Raw genomic sequence first — 6,210 nt, 5'->3', positions numbered from 1 at the left:
CTAAGGCAAGTCCGCCCCCTTGTGCCCATTATCCGGTATTGCTGTCTCTGAGCATCTAAGACAATTGCGCCCCCTTGTGGCCATTAGCCTGTATTGCTGTCCCTCGGTCCGGAACTCCATCGCGCCCCCTAGTGCCTATTAGTCTGTATTGCTGTCTCTGCGCACCTTAGACAATTGCGCCCCCTTGTGGCCGTTAGCCTGTATTGCTGTCCCTCGGCCCGCAACGCCAACGCGCCCCCTAGTGCCTATTAGTCTGTATTGCTGTCTCTGAGCACCTAAGGCAATTGCGCCCCCTTGTGGCCATTAGCCTCTATTGCTGTCCCTCAGCCGGCAACGCCAACGCGCCCCCTAGTGCCTATTAGTCTGTATTGCTGTCTCTGAGCACCTAAGACAATTGCGCCCCCTTGTGCCCATTATCCTGTATTGCTGTCTCTGAGCACCTAAGGCAATTGCGCCCCCTTGTGGCCATTATCCTGTATTGCTGTCTCTGCGCACCTAAGGCAATTGCGCCCCCTTGTGGCCGTTAGCCTGTATTGCTGTCCCTCCGCCCGCAACGCCAACGCACCCCCTTGTGCCCATTATCCTGTATTGCTGTCTCTGAGCACCTAAGGCAATTGCGCCCCCTTGTGGCCATTATCCTGTATTGCTGTCTCTGAGCACCTAAGGCAATTGCGCCCCCTTGTGGCCATTAGCCTGTATTGCTGTCCCTCGGCCCGCAACGCCAACGCGCCCCCTTGTGCCCATTATCCTGTATTGCTGTCTCTGAGCACCTCAGGCAATTGCGCCCCCTTGTGGCCATTATCCTGTATTGCTGTCTCTGCGCACCTAAGTCAATTGCGCCCCCTTGTGGCCGTTAGCCTGTATTGCTGTCCCTCGGCCCGCAACGCCAACGCGCCCCCTAGTGCCCATTAGTCTGTATTGCTGTCTCTGAGCACCTAAGGCAATTGCGCCCCCTTGTGGCCAGTATCCTGTATTGCTGTCTCTGCGCACCTAAGGCAATTGCGCCCCCTTGTGGCCATTAGCCTGTATTGCTGTCCCTCGGCCCGCAACGCCAACGCGCCCCCTTGTGCCTATTAGTCCGTATTGCTGTCTCTGAGCACCTAAGGCAATTGCGCCCCCTTGTGGCCATTATCCTGTATTGCTGTCTCTGAGCACCTAAGGCAATTGCGCCCTCTTGTGGCCATTATCCTGTATTGCTGTCTCTGAGCACCTAAGACAATTGCGCCCCCTTGTGGCCATTAGCCTGTATTGCTGTCCCTCAGTCCCCAACGCCAACGCGCCCCCTTGTGCCCATTATCCTGTATTGCTGTCTCTGAGCACCTAAGGCAATTGCGCCCCCTTGTGGCCATTATCCTGTATTGCTGTCTCTGCGCACCTAAGGCAATTGCGTCCCCTTGTGGCCGTTAGCCTGTATTGCTGTCCCTCGGTCCGGAACTCCATCGCGCCCCCTCGTGCCTATTAGTCTGTATTGCTGTCTCTGAGCACCTAAGGCAATTGCGCCCCCTTGTGGCCATTATCCTGTATTGCTGTCTCTGAGCACCTAAGGCAATTGCGCCCTCTTGTGGCCATTATCCCGTATTGCTGTCTCTGAGCACCTAAGGCAATTGCACCCCCTTGTGGCCGTTAGCCTGTATTGCTGTCCCTCGGCCCGCAACGCCAACGCGCCCCCTAGTGCCTATTAGTCTGTATTGCTGTCTCTGAGCACCTAAGAGAATTCCGCCCCCTTGTGCCCTTTAGACTGTATTGCTGTCCCTCGGCCCGCAACGCCAATGCGCCCCCTAGCGCCTATTAGTCTGTATTGCTCTCACTGAGCCTCCAGCACCATTTCGCTCCCCCCGTGCCCGTTAGTCTGTATTGCTATCACTGAGCCCGCAGCACTCTTGCAGCCCTCCGTGTGTATCAGCCTCCACTGCCGTCTGACCGCATAACACTACGGCGCCCCCTTGTGCTCATGTCCTTCTTTTGCTGTCTGAGTCGCCCCCTAGCGCCCGTTACACAGTGTTGCTGTTTCTCAGCCACCAACACCATTACTCCCCCTTGTGCCAATGAGAAAGTATTGCTCTCTGAGCACCTAAAAACACTGCACCCTCTTGTGCCCATTAGACAGTATTGCTGTCTCTGTATTGCTATCACTGAGCCCGCAGCACCATTTCGCCTCCTCCCTCGTGCCCGTTAGTCTGTATTGCTGTCTCTGAGCCCCTAACAGCATTTTGCCCCCTTGTGGCTAGTACTAGGACGTATTGGTCTCTTGCAGCTCGCAACCCCTAGTGCCTATTAGCCTGTATTGCTGCCTCAGAGCCCCCAACACCATTACGCCCTCTTCTACCCATGAGGCTGTATTGCTCTCTCCGGTCACCTAAGACCATTGCGCCCCCTTGTGTCCATTAGAACGTATTGCTGTCTCCAGAAGCATTGCGCCCCATTAGGCGGTATTGCTCTCTGGTCAGCTAACACCATTGCACCCTCTTGTGCCCATTAGACAGTATTGCCGTCTGAGCCTCCCCAACACCCCTGCGCCCCCTTGTGCCCATGAGGCTGTATTGGTCTCTCTCAGCCCGCAACAGCATTCCGCCCCCTATTACTTATCTGTTCGTGCCCAGAACACCATTACGCCCTCTTCTGCCCATGAGGTTGCATTACTGTCTCTGATCAGCTAACACCATTGCGCCCCCTTGTGCCCATTAGTCTGTATTGCTATCACTGAGCCCGCAGCACTATTGCAGCCCCCCCCCCCAGCGTGAATCAGCCTCCATTGCTGTCTGACCACGTAACACTAATGCGCCCCCTCGTGCTCATGACATTGTATTGCTGTGTGTCAGCCCCCAACACCATTACTCCCCCCTTGTGCCCATTAGACGGTATTGCTCGCTCTGATCACCTACCACCATTGCGCCCTCTTGTGCACATTTTCCTGTATTGCTGTCTCTGTGGTCACACCACCATTACGCCCTCTTCTGCCTATGTGGCTGTATTGCGGTCTCTGATCAACTAATACCATTGCGCCCCCTTGTGCCCATTAGACAGTATTGCTGTCTCTGAGCACCTAAAAACACTGCCCCTCGTGTGCCCATTAGACAGCATTGCTACCACTGAGGCCCCAGCACCATTTCGCCCCCCTCCAGTGTCCCATAGTCTGTATTGCTGTCTGAACCCCTAACAGCATTTTGCCCCCTCGTGGGTATTCGGATGCTTTGCTGGCTCTCATCACCTAACACCGTTGCACCCATTATGCTGTATTGCGGTTTCAGGTTCCAGCACTATTGTGCCCCCTTGTGCGCACTAGGCTTTATTGCTCCGTGAGAGTCCCCAAAAACCATCATGCCCGTGAAGCAGTAATGCTGACTGAGCCCCCAACACTATTACGGAAATGCGTGCCCATTAGTCTGTACTGCTGTCTCTAAGCCCCCAACACCAGTGCGTCCCCTTTTGCCCATAAGCCTGTATCGCCATCGGGTCCCCGAGTGCTCCTTAGGTTGTATTGCCGTGTCAGCCTCCAATACCTTTGTGCCTAGTCGGCTGTATTGCTATCTGAGCCCCTTACACCATTAGCCTGTATTGCTGTCAGCACGCAACACCATTAGGTCCCCTAGCGCTCATGAGCCTGTATTGCTGACTCTGAGCCTGTTCTAGACCGGGCCAGATCCTCAGGGCTCCTTACAGTCCCTGGCTGGAGACCCTTCCCAAATAGGCCACAAACCCTTGAACACCCAGCGCTTCAGCTGCCAATCCCACCAGCGGGAAGCCTCATGAGAAAAACGGCTCATGCACTCCAGCTCTCTCTATGCCACAATCAGCCCCAGGCTTAACACCCAGGTGAGGGATTATAGAACCCCTTTTTCCTGTCCCAAAGAACCAGCCACAAATTCCCAGTCAGTTGCTCTTTGGATCTTGTCCACAAGATCACGCTGAGCCAATCCTTTAGAATCTAAAAGTTTATTATTAAAAGAAAAAAGCATGAGTGCAAGGTTGTTAAGGAGGATACATTACATGCGCCGAATCACTGAGTTCTCGGTGCAGGCTCTTTGTAACATCTCTGCTAACTGCTATCTTAAAAGTCTCCGGTGTACATCCTATGGGTGAAAGATTCTTCCCGGTTCAGTATTCCTCACAAGGCTGCATCGGAGATCGGGGCGGAATTCAAGGGAAGATGGAGCGTGCCTTTTATATCCATCCCTGGTGTCTTCAAAGCTGGAGCAGGTCACATGGCTCAGTGACCTATCCTTGTGTTCCAAGTCAGCAGTCATGCTATTGGCTGGTTTGCAGGTCCCAGACACATTCTTCACGCGTGTATTGGCCTCTCTGAGAGCCTTGCTAATTAGCATGGTTACTGACTGAACTTTCCTGGGCCTTTGATCTGTCTCAGACAATCTTCCAGTAGAAGCACAGAATACATATTTAAAATTCCACATACAGATATCATACAAGTAAATGAACATACAGAATTAATAGAACATAAACTTTAATTTGACACCTCATTGGGCCCCCTTTGTACAGGCTTTGGGGGCAAACACGTCCCGTCCCGTCCGTCTCCCCCCCCCCCCCCCCCATGGATGCAGCAGTGACCTGTCTGATCCCCTTAAAATCCAGTAACATGACAGCCTCAACACCCTTGCACCCCTGTGTGTCTATTAGGCTGTATTGCTTCCTGCCACAAGGCTTAGTCAGGGTGCCTGCGGCTTTAAGCGGGGCCAGGAGACAGGAACTATAGCATCCTGATTAATTTGAACTGCTAAAAACAACACTGCAGCCCCAGGAACAGCCAAGCCACCACCTGAGCTCCGGACTTGGCATACAAGGCAGTTTCCCATCATGCGGCCCTGCCCCAGCTTCAGCACTTCTCCAAGGCTGGAGCTGGTGCCAGAGCCCCATGGTGGCTGCCTAGCTGCACACAGGTCAGGCCGCATGGACCCCACGCCGCTGGGAAAGCTCCAACGGAGAAGGCAAGTGTATCCCACACAGGAGCCCATAGCAGGAAGCTGCTGGGCAGAGGAGCAAGGTCAGGATGGCGGCAGGGCTCAGATGGGGGTGGTGTTGGCGAAATGGTGTAGGGTTGCCAGGTGTCTGGTATTGAACCTGACCACCTGGTATTTTCACCCGTCTGGCAAAAAAATCAGACAACACCGGACTTAGGTATTTTAAAATACCTAAAGTGTCTGGTATTTTCTGGCCAGGAGACAAAAACCCCAGGGGCTTACCTGGTTCCACAGGGGAGCTGTCCTGTCCCAGCACAGGAAGACAAGCAACCTGTTAGGGCCAAAAAGCCTCAAAAGCATTTCTTAAAGGGGCCATACTTTTTTAATATTTTTTTTTTTAATTTAACTCTTGGTGTCCTTTTTCTTGCTCAACAACTTTAGCCCCCTCTCCCCCCCCCCCCCCATTTTTAACTATCCCTTGTTGGAGTATTCCTGCTTATATAACAATTTAAAATATATACTAAGATATACATTAATGAGGAGGGTGGCACAGGTCTGAACAAGCACATGTGACCTCAATATTGGCACACAAGACAAAACTCACTCTGCTCAGGGATGGAAAAATCTTGGTGGGAACATGACTTCTCCCCCCCCCCCCCCCCCCCCAGCCAGCCACACACCCTAGCTGCAAGCAATTGTAGGAAAGACTTGCAAAACCTTATGAGACTTGCACATTGTCACAGGGGTTATTGGAACCTGCCTTAGACCTCTCATGATGCAGTTTACTCCCACCCCGATATCAATGGCAAACAAGCAATACTTTTTGACCATGTTTTTCAAAAGTCTGCCTTAGGCTGGGGCTAGTGGAAGTTGTGGGGCCCTGCTAGTGTCTAAGATGGGATCAAAAATGAGGGGGGCTCCGTGTGCTGCCAGAGCAAGGTCTGGCGGGGGGGAGGGGGCGCGAGCCAGGAACATAGAATGCGGGCAGGAGAGAGGGTTCAGGAGCAGGCTGGGGGGGGGGGGGGGAAGGTGTGGGGTCTGGGCGTGAGAGGGTGCTAGAGTGTGGTGGTGCAGGGTTATGGGCAGGAAGAAGGGTGCAGGAGCGGGATGGGGCTGCAGAGTCTGGAAATAGGGACCGTTGCAGGAGTGTGGAGGGTCTGGGCAGGAGTTGGAGTGTACATATGGAGTCTGGGCAGGAAGGAGGGTGCAGGAGTGTGGGATCTGGGCTCGAGGGCACCTTTCCGGCACAGCTCAAGTAGATGTAGCTACTTGTTAGGAATAAGGTCTCAACACTCTG

The sequence above is a fragment of the Pelodiscus sinensis genome, chromosome 3, assembly GCF_052426305.1.
Source record: "Pelodiscus sinensis isolate ZL-2025 chromosome 3, ASM5242630v1, whole genome shotgun sequence".
Lineage (NCBI taxonomy): Eukaryota > Metazoa > Chordata > Testudines > Trionychidae > Pelodiscus > Pelodiscus sinensis.
The sequence above is the reverse complement of the archived record's forward strand: the minus strand, read 5'-3'. Positions refer to the sequence as shown.